This window comes from Nomascus leucogenys, chromosome 2 (genome assembly GCF_006542625.1).
Source record: "Nomascus leucogenys isolate Asia chromosome 2, Asia_NLE_v1, whole genome shotgun sequence".
Lineage (NCBI taxonomy): Eukaryota > Metazoa > Chordata > Mammalia > Primates > Hylobatidae > Nomascus > Nomascus leucogenys.
In genome coordinates, this window is record NC_044382.1 from 47,687,629 (window position 1) to 47,701,123 (window position 13,495).

The 13,495-nt window shown below is 45.0% G+C and overlaps 1 protein-coding gene across 3 annotated transcripts in view; it reads right to left on the bottom strand.

Moving 5' to 3' along the window:
• AP1G1 (adaptor related protein complex 1 subunit gamma 1) overlaps positions 1-12,636 on the bottom strand; it is an 82,175-nt gene extending 69,539 nt beyond the window's left edge. For 2 of the 3 annotated variants that reach the window (XM_030829684.1, XM_030829682.1), the window contains exon 1: positions 12,292-12,636. The gene's annotated coding sequence lies outside the window, so the exon portion shown is untranslated. Of the gene's footprint in view, positions 1-12,033; positions 12,160-12,291 lie in introns of those variants that run through there. The other variant, XM_030829688.1, reaches the window with a different exon arrangement.
• Between the last annotated feature and the right edge of the window lie 859 nt (positions 12,637-13,495).

The window sequence follows — 13,495 nt, forward strand, 5'->3', positions numbered from 1 at the left end:
AGTTCAATTCTCCCTAAATTGTCACAGTAATTACAGGAATCTTATTTTATGCTTAATTATCCATAACCAAAATTCACCAGAACTGAGATCTAAAAAGCAGATGTCTATAAATGCAAACATGCCTACTGAACAATTCAACAGCACCAAGATGCATAAAAAGCAGACTGGGCACAGTGGCTCAGGCCTGTAATCCCAGCACTCTGGGAGGCCGAGGAGGGCAGATTGCTTGATTCCAGGAGTTCAAGACCAGCCTAGGCAACACAGCAAGACCCTGACTCTTAAAAAAATTTTATATATATACATATATGTATATAAGCATGAAAAGCAATAAAGGCCAAGTAAACAATGATCGCTAAACAAGACAAACATCTAATCTGACACTAATGAAATAAAAAAAATTTTCATTCTCCCAACCATAATCTTATTAGCAAAACCATACTAAAGTACTCTCAATTCAAGAAGTATCATCAAATTCTCAAAACAAAAATTTGGCTTAAAGACATGACCCAAAGGGTATAATTAATGTTGAAGAAGGTTATCTGATGTAAATATAGATGCCTTTTTAACTTCTATACATAGTCTGCTATCTTTCAAGTAACGAGCATGTAAAACTTGGAATAAAACTTGCTTTGAAAAAAATCAAATTAACAAAAACGTATAAATAAGGCAACTGTAAACTTTCAAACCTAGTAAGGTGTCATTCATTCCAGAAAAACTTATCTAAGGGTACTCTTCCCTAGGATGACAAGCAGAAACATTAGAAAGTTACTTAATATAGCCGGGCGCGGTGGCTCACCCCTGTAATCCCAGCACTCTGGGAGGCTGAGGTGGGCAGATCACAAGGTCAGGAGTTCAAGACCAGCCTGACCAACATGGTGAAACCCCATCTCTACTAAAAATACAAAAATTAGCCGGGTGTGGTGGCACACGCCTGTGACCCCAGCTACGCAGGAGAATCGCTTGAACCCAGGAGGCAGGGGTTGCAATGAGCTGAGATTGTGCCACTGCACTCCAGTCTGGGCGACAGAGCAAGACGCCGTCTCAAAAAAAAAAAAGTTACTTAATACTAAGATGACAAATTTTCCCTAGCATATTCTTCATGAATCCAAGTTCTATTAATTCTGGATACACAAGGAGAGTGGGGGAGTTGTCCAAAGAAAATTAAAGATGGTATAATATTTACTTTTAATTGATGTATCTGATATTAACTAGTTAGAAGTGGAGAGTAAACAGTCCCATTGACAATAGTGTCAAAATAAAATACATAGGAATAAATTTAGTAAGAAAGGTATAGGAACTATACGAAAAAAACTTCGAAATCTATAAAATATTTGTTGAAAGACCTAAAAGAAACTTGAATAAATAGACACACACTACAGCAAGGAAAAATTATCATCAAAAGCTGTTAAGGCTGGGTGCGGTGGCTCACGCCAGTAATCCCAACACTTTAGAGGCCAACGTGGGAGGATCACTTGAGGCCATGAGTTAGAAACCAGCCTGGGCAACAGAGTGAGACTGTGTCTCTACAAAAAAAAAAAATCTGCCTCCCAGATTCAAGCAATTCTCCTGCCTTAGCCTACCAAGTAGCCAGGACTATAGGCGCGTGCCACCACGCTCGGCTAATTTTTTGTATTTTTAGTAGAGACAGGGTTTCACCTTGTTGGCTAGGATGATCTCAGTCTCCTGACCTCGTGATCCGCCAGCCTCGGCCTCCCAAAGTGCTGGGATTACAGGCATGAGCCACTGCACCCAGCTGGAATGGACTCTTCTAAGACAGTTTCAGAAACCAAAGAGGAAAAGAGGGATATATATAATTACCTGAAAATGTCTGTGACATAAATAAGGTTAAAAGATAAATGAGGCCAGGCGCAGTGCAGTGGCTCATGCCTGTAATCCCAGCGCTTTGGAAGGCCGAGGCAGGCAGATCACCTGAGGTCAGGAGTTTGAGACCAGCCTGGCCAATATGGCGAATCTCTGTCTCTACTAAAAGTACAAAAATTAGCCGGGCATGGTGGCGGGCACCTGTAATCCCAGCTACCCAGGAGGCTGAGGCAGGAGAATCGCTTGAATCCAGGAGGCGGAGGCTGCAGTGAGCCGAGATCACACCACTGCACTCTAGCCTAGGCGACAAGGGCAAGACTCCGTCTCCAAAAAAAAAGGATAAATGAAAGACAAGAAAAATACACGTGCCATATAACAAAGAATTCACATTCCATAAGCGCTCCTACAGGAGACAAAAAAAGAGAAAGAAAAATGAACCAAGGACATGAGCAGACAATTCTCGATAAAGGAAATCCAATGGCCATCACATGTATCAAATAAGGCTAGCCCCAGTAACAGGGAAGTTAAAATTAAGACAAACTGCATGACCCATTTATCATCCAGCAGACTAGTAAAAATTAAACTATGTATTTACACCCAGTGGTTTCATGATATGGAGAAGTTACTGCTATTTGGGATGAAAATTATGATAACCTATTTAGAGAGTAATCTAGCAATAATAATACTTAAAATGTATTTCTCTGTTAACCCAGAATTCCCCCTTTGGAGACTCTACAGAAATAAAAGCATCAGCAAATAAGGTGGCATGTACAAGGATATTTATTGTAGCACTTTGTTAAGTGGCAAAAATCTAGAAATGATCTAAATGCCCACAGGAAAATAATAAATTATGGTACATCCATGCTATAAGACACAATAGGACTATTTAAAGGAACAAGATAGAATTATATTTACTGTGGGCTGAGTGCAGTGGCTCATACCTGTAATCTCAGCACTTTGCGAGTCCGCGGCAGGCAGACTGCTCAAGTCCAGGAGTTGAGACCAGCCTGAGCAATATAGCTATATCTCATCTCTTATTAAAAAAATAATAGGCTGGGAGAGGTGGGTCACACCTGTAATCCCAGCACTTTGGGAGGCCGAGGTGGGCGGATCACGAAGTCAGGAGATCAAGACCATCCTGGCTAACATGGTGAAACCCAATTCTACTAAAAATACAAAAAATTAGCCGGGTGTGGTGGCAGGCGCCTGTAGTCCCAGCTACTCGGTAGGCTGATGCAGAATGGCGTGAACCCAGGAGGCGGAGCATGCAGTGAGCCGAGACTGTGCCACTGCACTCCAGCCTGGGTGACATAGCAAGGTTCCGTCTTAAATAATAATAATAATAATAATAATAATAAATTATATTGGCTGGGTGCGATGGCTCACACCTGTAATCCCAGCACTTTGGGAGGCCGATGCAGGCAGATTGCTCAAGCCCAGGAGTTCGAGATCAGCCCGAGCAACATAGCAAAATCTCATCTTTTAAAAAAATAATAATGAATTATATTGCCGGGCGCGGTGGCTCACGCCTGTAATCCCAGCACTTTGGGAGGCCGAGGCAGGTGGATCACGAGGTCAGGAGATCGAGACCATCCTGGCTAACACGGCAAAACTCCGTCTCTACTAAAAAAAAATACAAAAAATTAGCCAGGTGTGGTGGTGGGCACCTGTAGTCCCAGCTACTCGGGAGGCTGAGGCAGGAGAATGGCGTGAACCCAGGAGGCGGAGCTTGCAGTGAGCCGAGATCGCGCCACTGCACTCTAGCCTGGGTGACAGAGCAAGAGTCCCCATCTCAAAAAAAAAAAATTATATTGGCCAGGCATGGTGGCTCACACCTGTAATCCCAGCACTTTGGGAGGCCAAGGTGGGAGGATCACGTGAGGTCGGGAGTTCAAAACCAGCCTGACCAACATGGAGAAACCCCCCGTCTTGGGCTGGGCACGGTGGCTCACGCCTTTAATCCTAGCACTTTGGGAGGCCAAGGCGGGTGGATCACGAGGTCAGGAGATGGAGACCATCCTGGCTAACACGGTGAAACCCCATCTCTACTAAAAATACAAAAAATTAGCCGGGCGTGGTGGTGGATGCCTGTAGTCCCAGCTACTCGGGAGGCTGATGAAGGAGAATGGCATGACTGGGAGGCAGAACTTGCAGTGAGCCGAGATCGTGCCACTGCACTCCAGCCTGGGTGACATAGCAAGACTCCGTCTCAAAAAAAAAGAAAAGAAACCCGTCTCTACTAAAAACACAAAATTAGCGGGGCATAGTGGCACATGCCTGTAATCCCAATTACTAGGGAGGCTGAGGCAGGAGAATCACTTGAACCTAAGAGGCGGAGGTTGCGGTGAGCTGAGATCACGCCATTGCACTCCAGCCTGGGCAGCAAGAGCAAAACTCCATCTCAAAAAAACAAAACAAAACAAAACAAAAATGAATTATATTGGCTGGGCGCGCTGGCTCATGCCTGTAATCCCAGCATCTTGGGAGGCAAAGGCAGGCAGATCACTTGAGGTCAGGAGTTTGAGACCAGCCTGGCCAACATGGCGAAACCTCATCTCTACTAAAAATACAAAAATTATCTGGGTGTGGTGGCAGGTGCCTATAATCCCAGCTACTCTGAAGGCTGAGGCAGGATAATCACTGAACCCAGGAGGCGGAGGTTCCCACCACCTGGGTGACAGGGTAAGACTGTCTCAAAAAACAAACAAAAAAAAGAATTATATTTACTGACCATGACATGTTTAAAAAAAAAAAAAAGTGTTAATAGAGTAATATAAATAACATGATCTCTCTTTAGCAAAAACAAAAAATTCCTATCTACATTTACGTGCGTATATACAGTACTTAACTAAGCATTGAGAGAAACATTGAAGCATATTCATTCATAATCTGTTAAAATTGTGGGTTAAAATTAAGACTGTCATAGAAGAGATGATGTAACACTATAGGGTAAACGTCCCTAATCCAAAACCTGAAATGCTCCAAAACCTGACATTTTTTTATTGTTGACATGATGCTTGAAGAAATGCTCTTCAAGGCCGGGCGCGGTGGCTCACGCCTGTAATCCCAGCAGGGGAGGCGGAGGCGGGCAGATCACAAGGTCAGGAGATCGAGACCATCCTGGCTAACACGGTGAAACCCCGTCTCTACTGAAAATACAAAAAATTAGTCGGGCGTGGTGGCAGGCGCCTGTAGTCCCAGCTACTCTGGAAGCTGAGGCAGGAGAATGGCGTGAACCCAGGAGGCGGAGCTTGCAGTGAGCTGAGATTGTGCCACTGCACTCCAGCCTGGGCAACAGGGCAAGACTCTGTCTCCAAAAAAAAAAAATGCTCTTCAAGTGTTTCAGATTTTGGATTTTAGGATTAGGGATGTACAAGTGGCGTAACGCAAATATTCCAAAATCTGAAAAAATCCAAAATATGAAACACTCCTGGTCTCAAGTATTTCAGATAAGGGATGCTCAACGTGTATTTGGTTGAAAGAGCTAACTTATATAAATGATTACACAGTTGTACAACTCAAAGTAAAAGGAGTTCCATTAGTGTTTTTACAGCTCAAGTTAGTGAACCTATTTAACTAAACCTCAAAACTAAACAATTGAGAAATTGTTCAGTCTTAAAAGAAAGCAAAAGAAGCGTTTTTTACTTTTCTCTTTTTTTTGAGACAGTCTATCTCTGTCACCCAGGCTGGGTGACAGAGTGCAGTGGCACAGTCTTAGCTCACTGCAGCCTGAACTCCTGGGTTCAAGTGATCTTCCTGCCTCAGCCTCCCAGGCAGCTAAGGTTACTGGCAAAGACACCACAAACCCAGCCACTTTAAAAAATTTTGGGCCAGGCACGGTGGCTCATGCCTGTAATCCTGGCACTTTGGGAGGCCGAGGCGGGTGGATCACTTGAGGTCAGGAGTTCAAGACCAGCCTGGCCAACATGGTGAAACCCCATCTCTACTAAAAGTACAAAATTTAACTGTGCATGGTGGCAGGCGCCTGTAATTCTAGCTACTTGGGAGGCTGAGGCAGGAGAATCGTTTGAACCCAGGAGGTGGAGGTTGAGGTGAGCCGAGATCGCACCACTGCACTCCAGCCTGGGTGACAGAGCAAGATTCTCTCTCAAAAAAAAAAAAAAAAAAAAAAAAAATTCGTACAGCCAGGGTCCCACTGTGTTTCCCAGACTGGTTTCCAACTCCTGTCTTCAAGTGATCCTTCGGACTTGGCTTCCCAAAGTACTGGGATTACAGACATGAGCCACCAGGTCTGGCCAGCAAAGTTTATTTTTAGGTTTAGAAAACATGTAACATCTTTACATATCTTTGAAAGATTTAAAATATTTTGGCCAGGCTCAGTGGCTCACACCTATAATCCGAGCACTTTGGGAGGCTGAAGCAGGTCAATCACCTGAGGTCAGGAGTTCGAGACCAGCCTGGCCAACATGACAAAACCCCGTCTCCACTAAAAATACAAAAAGTAGCCAGGTACAGTGGTGCACACTACTCGGGAGGCTGAGCACAAGAATCACGGGAACCCAGGAGGTGGAGGCTGTAGTAAGCGGAGATGGCACCACTGCACTCCAGCCTGGGTGACAGAGTGAGACTCTGTCTCAAAAAAAAAAAAAAATTAAAAATAAGATGTTTTTATTTATAAATTACAAAAGTCACATGTATTTTTTCCTCATCTTTTAAAAAAAATGACTTCTTCTAAAACTACTTAATTTGTTGCCAACAACATTTATAATTTACTAATTAAATCTCCCAAGGGTCTGAGTAGGCTTTTTTTTTTTTTTTTTTTTTTTTTTTTGAGACGGAGTCTCGCTGTCTCCCACGCTGGAGTGCAGTGGCGCGATCTCGGCTCACTGCAGGCTCCGCCCCGTGGGGTTCACATCATTCTCCTGCCTCAGCCTCCCGAGTAGCTGGGACTACACGCGCCCACCACCTTGCCCGGCTAATTTTTTTTGTATTTTTAGTAGAGACGGGGTTTCACCATGTTAGCCAGGATGGTCTCGATCTCCTGACCTCGTGATCTGCCCGCCTCGGCCTCCCAAAGTGCTGGGATTACAGGCGTGAGCCACCGCGCCCGGCCCTGAGTAGGCTTTTTTTAAAAGTAAAATTTCCAAGTACCTAGTGAAAAAAAGCATTTCTCATTTCAATCATCTCATCCTAATCCTTGCCCTTTTATGCTAAAGTGTTAATGCTGACTCAACACATTTGGCAAGTGTGTTTTTCTCCCACTTCTGGACCCTTCAAACTTTAACCAGTTTCTCCAGCAACCAAAACTCATGCCATATTAAGTGTATTGTGCTATTAGGTCAGTGAAGAAAAAAACTTAACATGTATCTTCAAAGTAAAAATGACACCTCATTCACGCCTGTAATCCCAGCACTTTGGGAGGCCAAGGCTGGTGGATCACTTGAGCCTGGCCAACAGGGTGAAGCCCTGTCTCTACTAAAAATACAAAAATTAGCTAGGCGTGGTGGCGCACACCTGTAGTCCCAGCTACTCAGGAGGCTGAGGCAGGAGAATTGCTTGAACCCGGGGGCGGAGGTTGCAGTAAGCGGAGATGGCTCCAAGGCACTCCAGCCTGGGCGACAGAGGGGGACTCCGTCTCAAAAAAAAAAAAAAAAAAAAAAAAAAAGACACCTCTTTTCCCTTTTCTCTTTCTTGACCTCATTGAAATAAAATTTTCTATACAAAAAGGCAACTGGAAAAATGCTACATTTTGACAAACTTTTTTTTTTTTTTTGGGGGGACAGAGTCTCACTCTGTCCCCAGGCTGGAGTGCAGTGGTGTGATCTCAGCTCGCTGCAACCTCCACCTCCCGGGTTCAAGTGATTCTCCTGCCTCAGCCTCCCGAGTAGCTGGGACTACAGGCACGCACCATCATGCCCAGCTAATTTTTCTATTTTTTAGTAGAGACAGGGTTTAACCATGTTGGCCAGGATGGTCTCGATCTCCTGACCTCGTGATCCACCCGCTTCAGCCTCCCAAAGTGCTGGGATTACAGGTGTGAGCCACCTCGCCCGGCCAACAAAGACAATTTCAAAACCTGTAAGCCAAGAAATACAAAAGATTATATAAATATGCTCTCTTAATTTTTTTCTTTTTTTTTTTTTTTTTTTTGAGACAGAGCCTCCATCTGTCACCCAGGCTGGAGTGCAGCGGCGCGATCTTAGCTCGCTGCAACCTCCACCTCCCGGTTCAAGCAATCCTCCTGCCTGAGCCTCCTAAGTAGCTGGGAATGCAGGTGCGCGTCATCATGCCCAGCTAACTTTTGTATTTTTAGTACAGACGGGATTTCATCATGTTGACCAGGCTGGTATCAAACTCCTGACCTCAAGTGATCCACCTGCCTCGGCCTCCCAAAGTGCTGGGATTACAGGCATGAACCACTGCACCAGCCTGCTCTCTTAAGTTTAAAATTGCTTGTGGGCAAGGCATGGTGGCACACACCTTTAATACCAGCACTTTGGGAGGCAGAGGTGGGAGGACCTCTTGAGCCCAGGAATTCGAAACCAGCCTGGGGAATATAGCGAAACCCTGTCTCTACAAAAAAATAATAAATCAGGCGGCACATGCCTACAGTCCCAGCTACTTAGGAGGCTGAAGTGGGAGGATTACTTGAACATGGCAGGAGGTCGAGGCTGCAGTGAGCTGAGATTGCACCACTGCACTCCAGCCTGGGTGAAAGAGAACCTGTCTCAATCAATCAATCAATTAAAATAAAATTGCTTGTTAGTTATAAGCTGAGAGGAGTTGAAAAAAATTGTTTGCTACTTTCAACACTATTCTGCATTAGAAACTGAGTAAAAGTAACAGAGAATAAAGAAGGCCAAAATCAAGAACTGAAAACAGACTGGACGCAGTGGCTCCCGCCTGTAATCCCAGCACTTTGGGAGGCCAAGGTGGGTGGATCGCTTAAGGTCAGGAGTTCAAGACCAGCCTAGCCAACATGGTGAAACCCCGCCTCTACTAAAAATACAAAAATTAGCTGGGCATGGTGGCTCACGCTTGTAATCTCAGCTACTTGGGAGGCTGAGGCAGCAGAAATCACTGGAATCCAGGAGGTGGAGGTTGCACAGTGAGCCGAGATCGAGCCACTGCACTCCAGCCTGGGAGACAGAGTAAGACTTTGTCTCAAAAAACAAACAAAAAAGAACTGAAAACAATTCATAAAGCAAGGACAGACTAAATTACAAGCACCTAAAACAGTATTTTTAAATTTTCTGAAGCTCTAAGTAAGAGTTTTAAAGTTTTGATAGCAATTAAGTCCTGCTATATACACAAAATTTTAAAATCCTCATCAAATGCAAATAAGGGGATTAAGCATTGTGGAAAATCTGTTTTGGTATGTAGATTGCCAATTCAATTTTTTTAATTAAAAATAATATCTTGGAAAATACTCATTCAACTTTTTAAATTTGTATAAATTAAAAGAGTTTGGCCAGGTGAGGTGGCTCACACCTGTAATCTCAGCACTTTGGGGGGCCGAGGCAAGAGGACTGCTTGAGCCCAGCCTGGGCAACATGACAAAACACTATACAAAAAATACAAAAATTAGCCCCGTGTGGTGGCAGATACCTGTAGTCCCAGCTACGTGGAGGGCTGAGGCAGGAGGATCGCTTGAGCCCAGGAGGTCCAAGCTGCAGTGAGCCAAGACCACTGCACTCCAGCCTGGGCAACAGGGTGAGACCCTGTCTCAAACAATAAAAATAATAAAAAATAAAAGAGTTTTTATAAATCATAAAGAAGTTGGTTTTGGTTTGCATACCACTGATTTTTAAAACTCCTTTTTAAAATAAATACTGGGGTGAAATATCACCAAGGCATTCCTGGCAAATTCTGTACTTTATAGTTTCACTCTAAAATCTGCCCTCAAATCTAGAACTGCTATCAATTACAGAGGTCAGACCAAAGAACAAGCAACTGCTCCCAAAAGAAAACGGAGATTTCCTAAACACAAAGCAGACATTCAAATACGCACTGATCAATGGTGCACTAAACAACACTTTGCTAGGAATTTGTTAAGGCAAAAGGACCCTTCCTACAGTGAATGCAAACTATCTAAGAATGAATTTTTAAAAGTTTAATATTTTAAAATATTTTGGTAGAGACGGAGTCTCATTAGGTTGCCCAGGCTGGCCTCCAACTCCTGGGCTCAGGGGATCCACCTTGCACCTCCCAAAGTGTTGGGATTACAAGCATGAGCCACTGAGTGCCCGCCTGAATGACATTTAAATACCAATATATTAAAGCATGAAAAACACTGAGTTAACTAACATCTATGTGATAGCTCTTCTAACACCTTACTTGAAAAGTCTAAGTCAGAAATGGAACATTTCAGTAGTAACTGCGAGGGCATACTTAGTGAATGAGTGAGCATTACATAGGTGTTCAGTGTTTGACAGTTCCTTTAAACCAAAAGAGAAAATTCCACTGCTTCAGGGTAATACAGAACTCACATATCTAATAGTAACTAATATATTTTTGAAAAATCTGCTTAAAACAAATAACAAGATCATTGAGTATTTAAACTGAAAATATTGTTTTCTTCTAAGACATCATATGACCTATACAGGAATTTATCTACAATCTCATTTCAATAACCTGATAAGAATAATGCATCTATATGTGGCTTAGCAATACTAAAAAGCTTGACTCAGTTCAAGTTATAAATTTAAACTTCAACCACTAGACTGTGATCTCAAATAAGTTAATTTCTCTTTTGCAGATATGAAAACCCAGGCTGAGATGAAATAAGGGTGATTCAATCACACTCGCCTAAATTGAAACGTAGGAAATATATCAGTGAATTACTGTGAAATACTTTTTATTCGCCAGGCGCGGTGGCTCACGCCTGTAATCCTAGCACTTTGGGAGGCCGAGGCGGGCGGACTGCCTGAGCTCAGGAGTTCAAGATCAGCCTGGGCAACATGGTGAAACCCCATCTCTACTAAAATACAACAACAATAAAAAATTAGCCGGGCGTGGCGGCGTGCACCTGTAGTCCCAGCTACTTGGGAGGCTGAGGCAAGATAATTGCTTGAACCCGGGAGGTGCAGGTTGCAGTGAGCCGAGACCGTACCACTGCACTCCAGCCTGGAGACAGAGCGAGACTCCGTCTCAAAAAAAATAAAAATAAAAATAAAGACATACTTTTTATTCAAGCATGCTAGACTGCAAACATGCCTTTAGAATAAAAGTGACAAGATTACGAGTACTTAGAGGGTTTATATTTTTCAAACTTGAAAGTTAGGGTGTGTGACAAGATAGGTATTTGACAAGTATTCTAGGGAACGGTGGAAGTGAATATTTAAAATTCAACTATCCCCAGAAAAACCCAATACATGAAGTCATTACAAGTATTTTTTAGAATCAGTCAGCAAAGATCATTACTGTACAAACACCTCAAACTTAAGGTCACTAAGAAAGCACTAACTCCTCTCTTCTGTTAACTAATCACTGTAAAGCAGCCCAACTCTCCTTTCTACCTACCTCAGATTAAGATTTTTCTCCACGAACAGATTTCCATGCCCAGGGATATATAATAGGGGAGAAAAAAAAAACACCACACAAGTGTCGGTAAGTACCAAAAAGCTAAGTATTCGGCACAGGGAGGGAATCCACACATGAGAAAACATTTGACAGCTCCCGCCTCCCAAAAGCCATTTAATCTGCTTCATAAACATAATCTGCTTCATAAACATTACTCTGAGCGAGTGGTTCGATGGATCTCCTACACCAAGTCCTAACCGGGAAACACAATCAACCGAACCGTCCCGACTCTTTCAGGCAATCAGGAAGACCGGGAGAATTATTAGACGCTGACGTCCGCAGGGCCAGGAGCTGAGAAAAGGGTAAACAGTATACTCGCAGGTAGGTTGAAAAAAACAAGAACAAAAAAACATACACACACACACACACACACACACACACACACACACGGAAAATTGGGAAAGAAGTTGGTCGGAAGGTTAGAGAGAGGCGAGGCCGACGTCCGGTTCGAGAGGACGGCACTGCAGGGGTAGGCAGCGATTAACTGGGCATTTGGACACGCTAAGAGTTATCTGAGAGACCTGACACGGGTACAAGACACAAGAACGCTGATACGTGGCTCAGAGAAGACACGCGGGGGTGGGGCCCGCCCCGCTAAACCCCAGGCTCCCTGAATGAGCCCTCAAAGATCGCAGCCTGAGAAAGTCAAGGGTTCAAGGAGGCCCGTACCGGCGGGGCAACGCCACAACATGGAACGCCGCGGCGCGCGGAACCTCCCGCTCCGAGGCCTCGGGGTCGGCCCTCCAGAAGTCGGAGCAGCCCCTGGGGCTCCCGGCCCCTCCTGGCCCAGCTTCTCTGTCCTCTCTTCTCAACACCCACAGCCTGGGACCGGACCCCTGAAACTGACAGGAAGCTTCCGGTCAAGCGCCCGCGGCAGCGGCGGGGCAAAAGCAGCAATATGCTCTCAGCGCCGGGAGTGACACTCACCGGCCCGAAACCTCGAATGAAACCAGCAGCTCCGGGGGCGGCGGCAGCAGTGGCAGCAAGAACCGAACATCCAAAATGGCGGCTCCCTCGGCCTCACCACCGCTACTGCAGGCGGAGGGATCCTGAGGAAGGAGGGAGTTTTTAACTAACTTCACACACTATTGCGGAAACTTCGCTCCCTGGCCTCCTCTCCTGGTCGTTTCCGTGTCCCCGTACTGCAACTTCTCGTGCCTTTCCTCTCGGATTATCCAAGAACTCGGACCCTGCCGAGGACTATTTGCCAAGGAGGAGGCGACTGCTCCTGGCAGAGCGACGCAAAGCGTAGCAAGGATCGGGGCTGTCACTGATGACGCGAGACGCTGCTGCCGAGTCACCGCTGCGATGAGTCTGAGCGAGAAAGATCCGGCTTACCCCGTAGCGGACGGATATTGGTTCCGCTTGGTGGCAGGGGGTGGGAGGGGGCGGGGGGGGGGGGCGGCTGGGCTACCAGGAAGCGGTGGAGCCACCTGGAGGGGGCGGAGCTAGGTCAGGTAGCCCAGGAAGTGAGAGCAAGCGAGACAGGTGGGGCGGAGAAGATAGCAGGGCTGAAAATGTCTTCGTCCACGGGAATCCCGAACTCTTTGCTGTCTCCTTTAAGATTTTTGCTTCCTTTATAACTTATGGAGCGTGCTCCAGGTGGTATTCTATGGTTTTATGGTGTCTTTGCAACATATTTTATGAAGAGTTAAGAGGATGACTCAAAAGAATGGATTCCACGCCCAGTACCGCGGTGCATGCACTGCTAAAGTCACTTAAACTCTCCAGGGATTCAGTTTCCTCATCTGTAGAAAGAAGACTTGGACTCATGTTAGCTGAAACCCTTACAGAATGGGCTTTCGGTCTGTGATTCCATGAATTAATGACCAGGGCCAAAGAAAGTCTAACCAGACAGTTCCTAACCTGATAAATAATTACTAACATATGACGCGAGTCTTTTCCATGTGAATGTAAAGAGGGCCTGATATCTTGGCCTGTTTAAAGGAAAGGTGACCTACCTAGACTAAAATCCTTCTGCTAGATTGGCAACAAAGTACAATACAACACAGCACCAGGCTGGGTGCCAAAGAGAACAGAACCAACCACACAAATTTTTTTTTTTTTTTTTTTTTTTTTTGAGACAGATGCTCGCTCTGTTGCCCAAGCTGGAGTGCAGTGGCGGGATCCC